This window comes from Bos grunniens, chromosome 9, assembly GCF_055505025.1.
Source record: "Bos grunniens cultivar Pamir isolate PY7600 chromosome 9, Bosgru_T2T1.0, whole genome shotgun sequence".
In the NCBI taxonomy this organism is placed as follows: Eukaryota; Metazoa; Chordata; class Mammalia; order Artiodactyla; family Bovidae; genus Bos; species Bos grunniens.
Genome location: NC_141173.1, coordinates 15,025,114 through 15,040,268, shown reverse-complemented (window position 1 = coordinate 15,040,268; position 15,155 = coordinate 15,025,114). Strand labels below are relative to the sequence as shown.

Sequence of the window (15,155 nt, the reverse complement as noted above, 5' to 3'; positions counted from 1 at the left end):
TGGTGAAGAACCTGCCTGCCAAGGCAGGAGACATAAGAGAAGTGGATTTGATCTCTGGGTCAGGAGGATCCCCTGGAGGAGGGCATGGCCACCCACTTCAGTATTCTTGCCTGAAGAATCCCACGGACAGAGGAGCCTGGCGGGCTACAGTCCATAGGGTTCCAAAGAGTCGAAGACGCCTGAAGCAACTTAGTAAGCATACACACACACATCCATACAATTAAGGTTGTTATGTAATACGTACGTGTGTATTGTGATTATGTGTATAACTAATCCTACAAACAGAATTTTTAAAGTTGAAACATGAGGCTTCATGTGCAGATTGTGAAACATTTTCCCCAGAAATGATTGTAATATTTTTGTGCATGTGTCCTTGTGTAAAGCAGAGAGTTCCTTGAATCCAGGAACAGTATTCATTTGTTTTGGAATCTCAAATGCCAACCGAGTGGAGATATTTAATAGATCTTCCTGATAAATAAATCCAGTGGCCACAAATTCCAATAGGGAGCCATATTATACATGAATGTATGTCATCCAAGAACTATTATAGTTTCAGTGGCACTATAAATGGGAAAAAATAGATTCAAAGTACAAAATAATGAAAAGATCTGGATTCAAGTACTGCCCTATAAATCATTGCTGATTGGCCTAGAGGTGAACATTGTGTCCTCAATGGAAAAAAGTGGGATGATGAGATAATGAGGAAGGGTAAAAAAATTACTACATAAAAAGAGTAGAAGAGGATCATTGATGTTTAGCTAATTTTTTTCAGTCATTCAGAAAAATTTAAATTCTTACTATATGTCAGACACTGTAGTTTGTAGGTAAGGGAAGGAAGGTTTCATTCTCAAGGAGCTTACATTCTAGTGATCTATTAATTACATCACATTGTATTGTTCTATTATACATGAAATGTTATATTTTTCCATTTTATGCTATGTAGTATGCGATACATAGATAATATTGTACCAACTGATATCTTAAAAATACATTGATGCATACTATATTAAATAATGAGATATATATTATAGTAACAGTATGAAGAAAAATAAAATAATTGTAAGCCAATAGTGCTGCCATTTTAGATGAAGTGGTCAGGGAGGTGACACTTGAGTTGAACCTTGAATGACATATGACAGCAGGTCATGAAGGAAATAGGTCTGGAATATTCCAAGCAGAGAAAACCTCAAATAAAAGGTCCTAAGGAAACAACCCAGCTTTATTGCTTTAAGAAAAAAAATAAGTCCGGTGTGATGAAGGGTGGAGAGTCAAGAGAATAGAAGAAGGAGACAGTGATGGAGAGCAAGGCAGAGGCCAAGTTATGGAAAGGGCTTTTCCTGCTGTGCTGGCGACTGGAAACTCAGAAGAACAGTCAGCGTGGAAATAGTGTTTCAGAGTCATCAACTCCATAGATGGCAGTGAATGTAAACAGAGAAGAGTGATTTTCAATGACTGGACCCTGGGGAGCTTCTGAATTTAAGGTTTGGAATCTGGATGAGCCAAGGAGACTTGGGAGTGGCCAGCGAGGTGGGAAGAATAGGGAGAACGTGCCTCTCACACAAGCAAGAATTTGAAGAGGGATGAGTCACTTTCTGTGCCAAATTCCCCTGCAAGACTGAGGAAGGCGCGGACTGAAAACACTCTTTGTACTCGCGCCCTTCACAGGAACAGTTTAGTGGAGTGGAGACAAAAGCTGCCTGTAGCCGACTCAAAGGAGAACACGAAATAAGGATTTTGGGACAGAGAGACAATCCTCTCAGGAGTACGAGGGATGAAGAAACAGAGCTACGGAGATATGAGCATGTGAGGTAAAGGAAGAATTTCTTTCCTAGGATGGGAGCTATCGTATCGTACTTTTAAGAAAGATAGCTGGCCAGTACAGATGGAGAGCGTGATGGGGAGAGGGTTGAGGGAGAAAAAACACAGGTCAGCCATGGTCACAGATATGGTGGATGCTTGGGGTGGGTGGAGAGTAAGAGCCATACTGTCCCCGATCTTATCACATTTACAGTCTTTAAGTTTCCAACTGTAAACGCTGCTGAAAGCACTCTGGATTACCAAAATCAAGATGGAGCTATGACTTAATCCTCTCTTTGCTGTTTTAAAATCGCACCCCGTTTAAACAACTGATAGGAGTAGTGCATGAGGAGACCAAAGACAGAGAGCAGTCTCTGTTCCTCCTCTGAGTCAGTTTTGCTCATAACCGGTAGAGTACTGGTAAATATTTAACCACCAACCATCTGGAGGGAAAAACACCCTAATTTGTAGTTTTGCCAATGATTGTAGTGTCAGTGTTCTCATCGGAGTCAGTTTCAAGTTACTAACTGTGTAATAACCAGTTTGCAAATTTCCTAAATATTTCACAAGCACCTCTGACAAGTCAGCATTCCACTGTCAGTCACAACTTCGAATTAATCTCCTTCCATTTACTCTAAGCTTCCTGAAGATAAGAAATGTATCTGGTCTACTTTCTATCTCTTAAAGCACTGAGCACACTGATTTATCTAAGAGATAAATTTGGTGTGTGGGTTTGGAGCCACACACCAAATATTTGAGGAAGAAAAGAAGAAAGGGCAGATACTCTGATCAATAGCTGAGATAAATGACATCTGTGAGTCACTGGGCTTAGAACACACCTCCCCATCCTGCCTGCCTGGTTCTTTCCCTCATGTGTCTTAGCTTAAAAGTTGCCTTGTTAGAAAACCCTTTCTACTGATTTTGTCCAACTGGTTTCCACAGTTATTTCAAATCTTTGCATTCTGTAGCTTTTTTTCATAGTACTCATTTTGATCTATCGTTTTCCACAATTTATTTCATCCCCTATCTACACCACCATACCCTAATTCCCAAACAAGACAGGTTTATTTTCTTCCTAGTGCATAACTAGCCCTAGGAACAGTGCCTGACTCATACTACACACTTAATAAAAAAATATACTTTGGACAAAAAAAGTGATTTTACATGATTTGTTAGTAAAATGCTAACTAATTGAACAAAATCCTAATCTTATTGGTAAAGTATTTTGATATCTACAATATCATTATGATGCTTTGTTTTGCATTTTTCTTATTTGTCAGTTATCAGAGTAAGGAGTTAGTGTTAGTGAAATATTCATCAACTTTGTTTTCTACACACAGGCGCCATTATCATTTTGAGATTATAATTTTACATGGCTTTATATTCAAGACTGTTATCCAAGTTCTCTGTGCTATTTATCTCAATTTACATACTCACACTAACAGCCATGCATACATTAAAGACAGAGACACATGCCAGGAGATAAAGGTGTGGACTCATCCTGCTAATAATCATGAAGGAGTGTAAATTTCTATATAAAAATATAATACCAAAGACTCCTTTCCCATAATATCATCAGTCCTTGAGCCTGTCTTAGATAGCATGTCTTACTTGCTTTTGTACCCACTGCTCATGCTGTTTGCTGTTTGAAACGTTCTCTTCACAGCTTTCACTCATTGAAATTCTATTATGCAACAAATTTCACCTCTACTGCTCTCTCTAAGCATGAAGTGTTTCTCATTTTCATATATCACTCCTTAAAGAGATATTTGCTGAGAGACTGTTGAATTTCTGGCATTAAGCAGGAACAAGTTGTGGTCAGTTGCTTCAGTGGTGTCTGACTCTTTGCCGTAACCCACCAGGTTCCTCTGTCCGGGGGATTCCCCAGGCAAGAATACTGGAGTGGGTTGCTATGCCCTTCTCCAGGGGATCTTCCTGACTCAGGGATCGAACTTGCATCTCTTATGTCTCCTGCATTGGCAGGTGTGTTCTTTGCCACTAGGGCCACCCGAGAAGTATGAGGTAGTCAGAGATAAATTGGATACAGTCCTGCCCCGGGGGAGCTGACTGTACAGCTGGGTGTCAGACAAGCAAGCCTAGTGGACTTTACACCAGATCAAATAAGAGGCTTTAGTCAAGAATGAGTTGTCAGAAAATGCTTCCTAGAAAAGACTGCCTCTCCTGTGTTACAGCTACTCTAAATGAATTTCCTCTTCATTCAGGTCCAAGAGGACATTTCTTTTTCTTATGGTATTTGTGTGCTGCGTGCTCAGTTGTGTCCGACTCTTTGCGACCTCATGGACTGTAGCCCACCAGCTTCCTCTGTCCATGGGATTCTCCAGGCAAGAATACTGGAGTGAGGTGTCATTTCCTCCTCCAGAGCATCTTTGCCACCCAGGGATGGGACCCTAGTTTGTTATGCCACCTCCATTGGCAGGTGGATTCTTTACCACTTGTGCTGCATAGGCATTTGTAGAGTTCATTAATTTATTATAGCTATTATGGGCATTTTTACATATTATGAATGTATAAATACCTATCTACCTATATATATATATGGATTATATATATGTATATATATGCATGTATTTGTTATCACAATCAATTTTATTTCTCATTTGTGTCAATTATTTGATAGGTAGCCAACCAGGTTATTCAGGGACCCAGGCTGCTTCCACATATTGACTGTTCCAAACACTCCATCAGGTCCTCTGAGTCTGGCCTGGAGATAAGGAGAGAGAGATCACCAGCAGAGAACTTTGGGGGCAAGTTCAGAGGCCACCTGCAATGCCATAGACATCCAATTGGCCAGTGATAGGCACAAAGTCCCAAGTAATTCATACCTGTTACCAAACTGTGAACTTAATAAGGCTATTAATTTATAATGAAACTATAATTCACTTCAAAATATATTTAGTACAATAACTTTAGCATTTTTCCCCTCTGGAAAAGAAGTCCAGAAAGTTTCATAATAATGTTCTTGTGTTTATGACTTTATTTGGAAATAGGGTAGTTGAAGATATAATTAAATAAGATGAGGCCATGCTGAAATAGGGTGGGCTCTTAATCCAGAATGACAAATGTCCTTATAAAAGATGGAGAAGAAACACAGATACACACAAGGAAAAGAAGACTATGTTAGAACAGAGGCAGAGATTGGAGGGATGTCTCTACAAGCCAAGGAAAGCCAAAGATTGCTAGAGGCCATAGGGGTAAGCCTTTTCCCTTATAGGTTTCCGCAGACGTGTGGCCCTCCTGACATCTTGATTTAGGACTTGTACACTCCAGAACTATAAGTCAATCAAGTTTTGTCGTTATGTTAAAAACATAATGTTCCTGTGTAGCATTTAATCTACACTTGGCAGATGATCCTCAGAACCTTCCATGCTGGAAAGTGAGGCATTTCTTCCTTGCATTAAATGTGAAGCCAGGCCCAGCGCTAACTATGGTTCACCAGAAGGCTTGGCTGTTGAACATAACCCTTTCTGTCTGCTGGTTTATAAACCCAATTCAACATTTTGAAGTGAGAGTTTGTTTCCAGAATTTTATGGCCGTGTGGTATTTTTCAAAGCATTCATCCAAGAGAAACCTAGCTAAAAACTACCTACGATAATACCACCCTGTCTCCCAGCTTTTGCCTTGAAAATCAAATGCATTTGTGTTACTATGCCCCCTAGGTACAAACTGTCCCCAGGTACACTCCAGTAATCCAGAGAAGGCCAGTGGCAGCTGAAGGACTATTTTTCCCGAACAACTGTACATTGAGAATGGATACAACCTCTAAAAATTGGGTAACCATATAATCTATCATGTTGTAAGACCATGTAAATTAACATCCAGTCAGTTTATCTACATAATCAGCAAGAATTGCATGTGAATTTGATGAATATTATATAGATATATGAGGTGAAGAATATCAATGTGTGCAATTGAAATATTAACAGAGAATCAGTGGTAGCTCTAACCCAGGAATTCTAATGCATTAATTAGGTACGGTAGTTTAAGGGAAGAAATGAGTGTGAGAGTACATGGCTTCCAGTTCCATTCAACTGTTTATATTGTGATCTTAAGGAAATCTCTCATCTCCACAGAAGCTTAAAATATCTATGACATATAGTAATGATTAATTACAAGGGTGTAAATTTACCTACAATAGAACCTGACACAGGGAAGCCCCTTGATGGATCTTTAGGCTATCATAACTAACTTTTAAATTATACTTTTAAAATATACACAAACACAGTAATGCACTTTTGGAAAAAAAAAAAAAGGAAAAATAAATATCTCCTATAAACTCCAATACCAAAACATGATCATTATAAGATTTTGTTGTATTTGACATTTTGTATGTATCTCAATATTTTATTTGTGTCAATATTTCAAAATATATATTAAATAAATGTGGGCATCATATAGTTCTGTATGCTTATTTTTTAATTTAGCATTAAGAATTTTATGATGTTTTCAAACATGATTTAAGTTGAAAACAAAACTTAGAGCACATCAAATAACCACAAATACTTTTGTCACCACAAATACTGAATTAAAAAATTGCAAATATAAAGTTAAAGGGAAAATATGAGTGAACGAACATACAAGATCAGAGGGACTCAGTTAGGACAGAAAGAAGAAATAATCAAAATATTTAAGAATGTAAATGGCATAGGGGACTGTATCTTTAAGAATCCATGTTACCAGGGAGACACTGGGCTTGGTGTTATGCTTTTATTTGGTCAATTGTTGGATCAGCTGTGAGATCCTAGAGGAAAGGCTTCGTTTGGTAGGGCAATGTCTATTCACAAACAAGTATAGGAGTGTAGGGGAGGGGAAACTTCCCCATGACCTTCTTGAGTTCTTTCAGCTGGTGGAATACTTACATTGACACAAGACAGATTAAAAGGAGGAAAAAATTTTAATTTGTGCACATGGAGGGCTCAAAGAAATAGACCCCAAAAGTATCCAAAGTAGGCAATTTTTATACTTTTTTAAATGAAAAAATATATATCTGCAACTGATGGGACAAAGAAATTTGGGGTCCTTAATTAGTAAAGAATCTAAGCAAGAACTTGGGCTTGGAATAGTCAATTAATAAGGAAGTAACAAGGCATGTTTTTATAGGTTTCTTGACCCCAAATTCCCTATCTTTGGTGACAAGGGTATTGTTATGTTTTACATAGGATATTTGCTTCCTGCTTTCAGTGACTCAGAAAGTAGGGTCAAAGTGTCCATCTTGCATTGGCTGTTTCTTAAGTAATCCTAATTCAAAATAATAAATATATTGCTTTTGCATATTTTGGGCTGGCTCTAAGCCCCAGTAGAAGTAATGAACTATTTTGACAACCAGAAGGTAGAACAGTACACCCTAGCATGGTCTCATCTATGGTAGGAACCAGACAAACCAGGGGAAACTTAGGAGCAGAAACTGCTCAAGGTCCTGTCTAGGGACCTACTATGAAGTGAGTAAGCTATGACTATCTCATTCTCTCTTCATTTTGATCTGAAAATATTAAAAATTGAGGATAATATTCCACTGGCCTGCTGCTGCTGCTGCTGCTAAGTCGCTTCAGTCGTGTCCGTCCGACTCTATAAGACCCCATAGACGGCAGCTCACCAGACTCCCCTGTCCCTGGGATTCTCCAGGCAAGAACACTGGAGTGGGTTGCCATTTCCTTCTCCAACACATGAAAGTGAAAAGTGAAAGTGAAGTCACTCAGTCGTGTCTGACTCTCAGCGACCCCATGGACTGTAGCCCTCCGGCTCCTCCATCCATGGGATTCTCCAGGCAAGAGTACTGGAGTGGGATGCCATTGCCTTCTCCCCACTGGCCTAGCTTATGTCAAAATGTCTATCCTGTGGCTAAGGGTGTGTGGAGCACCTAATCTCATGTTTTATGTCCAGTGAAGGACAGATTTTTGGACGTATAATACCTGAAACCAGATGGAATGAATATTGTCATTTGTGTGATATAATGATTCACTGAACTGTTTCCCGTTGTTGGACAAGTAAGATGTTTCTAATTTTGTTGTCTATGGAGTTGCACAGAGTCGGACACGACTGAAGCAACTTAGCAGCAGCAGCAGCATAACACCATACCACATTATAAATATAGAGTTTTCTAGACTGAAGGAAGAGCAAGTACAAATGACTTGAAGGAACAATTTTACCATGCTTAATGAAAGAAATAAAAGTAGTGTTGCTAGAGGTGAATGAACAAAGTTAAGCGTGAACGTGAAGTGAAGTTGCTCAGTTGTGTCTGACTCTTTTCGAGCCCATGGTCTGTAGCCTGCCAGGCTCCTCCACCCATGGGATTTTCCAGGCAAGAATACTGCAGTGGGTTGCCATTTCCTTCTCCAGGGGATATTCCTGACCCAGGGATAGAACGCTGGTCTCCCATACCGCAAGCAGACTCTTTACCATCTGAGCCACCGAAAATGCAGCAGCTTCTATGCCAGGGGAAGAAGTTTAGATTATATTTAGTTACTGAAATATTTTAAACAGGACGAAGCATTTTATTCATTTGCTAAGTTTGCCATTACAAAGATCCACAAATTGAAGGGCTCAAACAACAGAAATTTAATTCTTCCCCGTTATGGAGGCTAGAAGTCCAAATCAAAGTGTGGGCAGGGTTCATTTCTTCTGAGGGCTTTTCCTTGACTTGCAGACAGCCATCTTCTCTCAACATCTTCTCACCATCTTTCATCTGTGTCTATGTCTTAATGTCCTCTTACAAAGACACCAGTTGTATTGAATTGGGATCCACCCATATGACCTTAATTTCTTCTTTATAAGTCCTGTCTCCAAATACACACACATTCTGAGGTCCTGGAGGCTGAGATTTCAATGTATGAATTTGGGGAGTCAAAATTCAGCCCATAACAGATGTGACCTGATTCCCAATTTTAAAAAAGTACTTCAAATACTTCTCTACTTGCTTAGCAGAAAACAGATTGTACAGAAACAGGAGCAGAAACAAGAAGATGAGTTAGATGTGTTCATAATAATTCAGGTGAAGGATAATAGAGACGTGAACAAAGGCTGTGTCAGAAAATGAAAAGTGTTGAACAGGTTTGGGATGAATGTAGAGGTAATAGAACCAACTGCTCTTCCCAGTAATAAATGCACTAGTTATAGTCGAGTAATGCTATGCTATGCTAAGTCACTTCAGTCGTGTCCAACTCTGTGCGAGCCCATAGACGGCAGCCCACCAGGCTCCCCAGTCCCTGGGATTCTCCAGGCAAGAACACTGGAGTGGGTTGCCATTTCCTTCTCCAGCGCATGAAAGTGAAAAGTTAAAGTGAAATCGCTCAGTTGTGTCTGACTCCTAGCGACCCATGGACTGCAGCCTACCAGGCTCCTCCGTCCATGGGATTTTCCAGGCAAGAGTACTGGAGTGGGGTGCCATTGCCTTCTCTGATAGTCGAGTAAAAGCAGTACCAAATAGTGTCATGTAGAGAGATTTAAATAAAATAGAACTTATTTCCCACTCATGCGCCAATAAGTATGTATATGGCTAATTATTTCCCAAAGCATGTTCTGTGGAATATAATTAATGGAATCCTAAAAAGAATTATTGAGGAAAATGTATGCTATGATCTCTTAGGTTGAAAAATTCTGGTTTAAACAAGACAGTCTGATCTATTTACTGACAGATTTCTTGGAGTCTTTAAATACTTTAAAATACCAAGAAACACCAAGAAAAGCCTAACTTTCTCAAAATTGCTAATCATGTCACTCCTTTGTTTAAGGAAACACCATGTGAAACCTGGACACACAAAAAACAGCAATTTAGAAAGCAGTTGTCAAGCTGGAATCAGGAGAAATATCAATAACCCTCAGATACGCAGATGACACCACCCTTACGGCTGAAAGTGAAGAGGAAGTAAAGAGCCTCTTGATGAAAGTGAAAGAGGAGAGTGAAAAAGTTGGCTTAAAACTCAATATTCAGAAAACTAAGATCATGGCATCCAGTCCCATCACTTCATGGCAAATAGATGGGGAAACAGTGGAAACAGTGACATATTTTTTGGGGGGGCTCCAAAATCACTGCAGATGGCGACTGCAGCCATGAAATTAAAAGATGCTTACTCCTTGAAAGAAAAGCTATGACCAACCTAGTCAGCATATTTAAAATGCAGAGACATTACTTTGCCCACAAAGGTCCGTCTAGTCAAAGCTATGGTTTTTCCAACAGTCGTGTATGGATGTGAGAGTTGGGTTATAAAGAAAACTGAGTGCTGAAAAACTGAAGCTTTTGAACTGTGGTGTTGGAGAAGACTCTTGAGAGTCCCTTGGACTACAAGGAGATCCAACTAGTCCATATTAGAGGAGATCAGTCCTGAGTGTTCATTGGAAGGACTGATGCTGAAGCTGAAATTCCAATACTTTGGCCACCTGATGTGAAGAACTGACTCATTTGAAAAGACCCTGATGCTGGGAAAGATTGAAGGCAGGAGGAGAGGGGACAACAGAGGATGTTATGGTTGGATGGCATCACCGACTCAATGGACATGAGTTTGAGTAAACTTTGGGAGTTGGTGATGGACAGGGAGGCCTGGCATGTTTGCAGTCCATGGGGTCGCAAAGAGTCAGACATGACTGAGCGACTGAACTGAACTGTCTAGCTCAGATTAAGTATGAATTTAAGATAGTTTATTATACCAGATAGGGAGCTTCTATTCCTCCTTTAGTTCTTTAAAAAAAAAAAATAATGAATTGGCATTAAATTTAATCACAAAAGACAGAAAAACCTCTTGATATTACCATGCATCTATTCTTCTTGATTCTATAGATAATGATATACTAATAATTTTTGTACTATTATACCATCTTTTAACTTCTGAAATAAATTCTCTTTTATTAGAACAACTACTTCTTTCTAGGAACTATGGAAATATGCCAATTAAATATTTACATAGAATTGCTGTATCACACAAATGTAATTGCTCTGTAAGTTTTTTGTGCTATTGTCTGCTCATGATAATGCTGATTCATGCAAATGAATCAATGGCTGTGCATTGTTTTTAATCATTTGGAACAGTCTATTATATTTAAATTTGAAAGTATGCTCTGTGATGAACCTGGAGTTATTTTTATATGTAATTCTTTGAAAACTTCTTTCAGTGATTTATCATTATTCTTTATATCTTTAATAGACTAACTCTACTTCCTTTTTTCTAATTTTCATTTATTATGACTAATATTTAGTAATTTTTATTTTAATATGACTGTGTACTTTGTTAAGTATCCTGTATTTCTAATTTTCTTGATAATTGTGAGTTTTTGATTGAGTTTTAAACATGGGAATTTGGAGTTATAAACATTCACAGTCTAAATTATAATTAAATGTTTAAAGTTAAAAATAGGACAATATCTGTCAGATTGTTTTGTCTGTATTGTAAGGGCATGAAAATCTGTTTCATACAACCTCTGTCACAATGACTGTACTATTTTTCTGTGACAGCAGCTATAGAGAGTACATAAATGAACAGCTGTGACTGTTTTCCAATAAAACTTTATTTTCAGCATCAGGTAGTATGGCCAGCTTTTTTCTATGAGCCATTTTTTGGACACTGACTATATACAATTACAATATTGTGGTTGAGATGAGATTATTCCACGAAACTGTTTATTATTAAGTTTCTGTCACTGGCATGAAGCATTGGTATATATATAAGTACTAAAAATTTAATAAGATTTTCAGATTTTAGTCATGTGTATAGTCTTAAGAACATAAATTGATTCTAAACTTTGCTTTGAGTTTAAATAGCTCAATGTATTGATTCATGTGAATCAGTGCATTGATTCACATGCTGCTGCTGCTGTCACAGAAAAATAGTAGAATCATTGTGACAGAGGTTGTATGAAACAGATTTTCATACCCTTACAATACAGACAAAACAATCTGACAGATATTGTCTTATTTTTAACTTTAAACATTTAGTTATAATTTAGACTGTGAATGTTTAAAACTCCAAATTCCCATGTTTAAAACTCAATAAAAAATTCACAATTTTAATTCATTCATTTTTAAGTGAAATAACAATAAACAAGATGCATAAGAGTAGTTTCCTATGGAATAATATGATCTGTGAGAATAACCAATTTTCCCTAATTATTACACTCAATGAACTCTCATTCTCAAGGAAAATAATTTTATCTTAAGGAGGCCCATTGATTAGACAGATCTTCTGTATTGTTGATAACAGATAGAAAAATTAAAATTAAATGGGGTCACAGGCAATCCAAACATGTACTTCCTGTTTAATTTGTAGCTTAAAACAACACAAATTTATTTTCTTATAGTTCTGGAGGTCAGAAGTCAGCAATGTCTCACTGGGCTAAAATCAAGATGTTGGCAAGGCTGTACTCCTTCTGTTGGCTCCAAGAGAAATCCTGTGTCTTTGCCTTTTCTAGATTCCAGAGGTCACTTGCATTCCTTGGCTTGTGGCCACCTTCCTCTGTATTCAAAGCCAGCAGTAGAGGGTCATGTTCTTTTCACATCACATTGATCTAACCTCCTCTTATGCCTCCTTCTTTCATTTCTAAGGATCCTTGTGATTAAGCTCACCTGGATAATTCAAAATAATCTCCCTATCTTAATGTTGGTTGATCAACAAACTCAATTTCATCTGCAAACTTTATTCCCCATTGTCATGTAGCCTAAAGTAATCATAAGTTCCAGGAATTAGGAACTGGCCATCTCTGGGAGACCAATATTCTGCCAAACATAAGGATCAAATTATGCACAAAATTAAATAAACCAAGATTGAACTTTCCTATAGAAGAGCTGATCTGTCCTGAGTCATCCTTACATACAAGGAACAAAACCATGAATTTGTTGGAAAGCTAGAATATGCACTGACTTTTTAAAACAAAAGCCCTAATTAGGATACCTAATGGTTTATCAGTTAAAAGCATAGCTCTGAAATAATAAGCCTGGGTTCACATTCTAGCATCATCATTTACTGGCCGTATGGCTTTTGGAAAACCACTTAGCCCTAGGCTTTGGTTTCTTCCTATGTAACATGGGCATGATCTAAGATCTACCTTGTATAGAATTGTTGGGATGTTAAAATGAGACAGAACTTAAGGCTCTTACAGGATGTCTGTAAAAAAGTGGAGAGGGCACAATTGTTGTTGTTCAGTCACTAAATTGTGTCCAACTTTCTGCGACCTCATGGACTGTAGCCCACCAGGCTCCTCTGTCCTCCACTATCTCCCAGAGTTTGCTCACTCATGTCCATTGAATCGGTGTTGCTATCTAACAATCTAATACCCCGCTGCCCCCTTCTCTTTTGCCTTCAATCTTTCCAAGCATCAAGGTCTCTTCCAATGAAGCATCTCATCACATCATGTGGCCAAAGTATTGGAGCTTCAGCTTTAGCATCAGTCCTTCCAGTGAATATTCAGGACTGATTTCCTTGAGGATTGACTGGTTTGATCTCCTTGCCATCCAATGGATTCCAAGAGTCTTCTCCAGCACATAATTCAAAAGAAACAATTTTTCAGTGTTCAGCCTTCTTTATGGTCCAACTGAGATCCACGCATGACTACTGGAAAAACCACGCTTTGACTATATTAAACTGTGTCTGCAAAATGATGTCTCTTCTTATTGTCACAGCTTTCTTTCAAAGGAGTTAAGTGTCTTATTTTCATGGCTGCAGTAACTGTTCATAGTGATTTTGGAGTCCACAAAAATAAAATTTGTCACTGTCTCCAATTTTTCCCCTTCTATTTGCCATGAACTGATGGGACTGGATGCCATGACCTTAGTTTTTTGAATGTTGAGTTTTAAGTCAACTTTTTCACTCTCCTCTTTCACCCTCATTAAGAGACTCTTTAGTTCTTCACTTTCTGCCTTTAGAGTGGTATAATCTGCATATCTGAGGTGCTATTTCTCCCAGCAATCTTGATTCCAGCTAGTGATTCATCCAGTCCAGCCTTTACAATGATGTACTCTGCATTGAAGTTAAATAAGCAGGGTGACAGCCTTGTTGTGCTCCTTCCCCAATTTTGAATCAGTCCATTGTTCATGTCTGGCTCTAACTGTTGCCTCTTGACCTGCATACAGGCTTCTCAGGAGACAGGTAAGGTGATCTGGCAATCCCATGTCTTTAAGAATTTTTCAGTTTGTTGTGAGCCATACAGTCAGAGGCTTTAGCGTAGTCAGTGAAACAGAAATAGATGATTTTCTGAAACTTCCTTGCTTTCTCCATCATCCTATGAATGTTGGCAATTCGATCTCTGGTTCCTCAGCCTTTTCTAAATCTCACTTGTACATGTGGAAGTTCTCAGTTCTTGTACTGCTGAAGTGTAGCTTGAAAGATTTTGAGCATAACCTTGCTAGAATGTGAAATGAGTGCAATTGCGCTGTAGTTTGAATATTCTTGAGCTTCCCTGGTGGCTCAGATGGTAAAGCGTCTGCCTGCAATGCAGGAGACCTGGGTTAAATCCCTGGGTCAGGAAGATCCCCTGGAGAAGGAAATGGAAACCCACTCCAGTATTCTTGCTTGGAAAATCCCATGGGCAGAGAAGTCTGATAGGTTATAGTCCATGGGGTCACAAAGAGTTGGACACAACTAAGCAACTTCACCTTCACTTTTGAACATTCTTTGGCTTTGCCCTTCTTTGACATTGGAATGAAAACTGGCATTTTCCAGTCCTGTGGATACAGACGAGTTTTCCAAATTTGCTGACATATTGAGTGCAACGGGCTTCCTAGTGGATTACCTGTAAAGAATCTGCCTGTAATGTAGGAGATGCAGGTTTGATCCCTGGGTCAGGAAGATCCCCTGGAGAAGAGAATAGCAAACCAGGGCTGGTGAGCTACAGTCCATAGGGTAACAAAGAGTTGGTGATGGCTGAAGAAACCAAGAATACATTGACTGAAGCACTTTAATGGCATCATCTTTTAGGATTTCAAATAACTCAGCTGGAATTCTGTCACCTCCACTAGCTTGTTGCAGATTTTTCCTTGGAAACAAACCGAGATCATTTTGTTGTTTTTGAGAATTCACCCAGGTACTGTATTTCAGACTCTTGTTGACTATGTGGGCTAATCCATTTCTTCTAAGGGATTCTTGCCCACAGTAGTAGATATAATGGTCATCTGAATTAAATTCACTCATTTCAGTCCATTTTAGTTTACTAATTCCTAAGATATCAATGTTAAGTCTTCCCATCTTCTGCTTGACAATGTTCAATTTACCTTGATTCATGGACCTAACATTCCAGGTTCCTGTGAAATATTGTTCTTTACAATACTGAACTTTATTTTCACCACCAGACACACCCACATCTGAGCATCATTTCTGCTTTGGCTCAACCACTTCATTCTTTCTGGAGCAATTAGTAATTGC

The 15,155-nt window shown here is 38.6% G+C and overlaps 1 long non-coding RNA gene across 1 annotated transcript; it reads left to right on the top strand.

Annotated features, from left to right (window-relative positions):
• Nucleotides 1-1,669: 1,669 nt before the first annotated feature.
• LOC147365611 (uncharacterized) lies at nt 1,670-11,321 on the top strand. The gene is made up of 2 exons (XR_015132288.1): nt 1,670-1,808; nt 9,543-11,321. It is a non-coding gene; the product is annotated as an uncharacterized LOC147365611 (long non-coding RNA).
• Nucleotides 11,322-15,155: the final 3,834 nt, after the last annotated feature.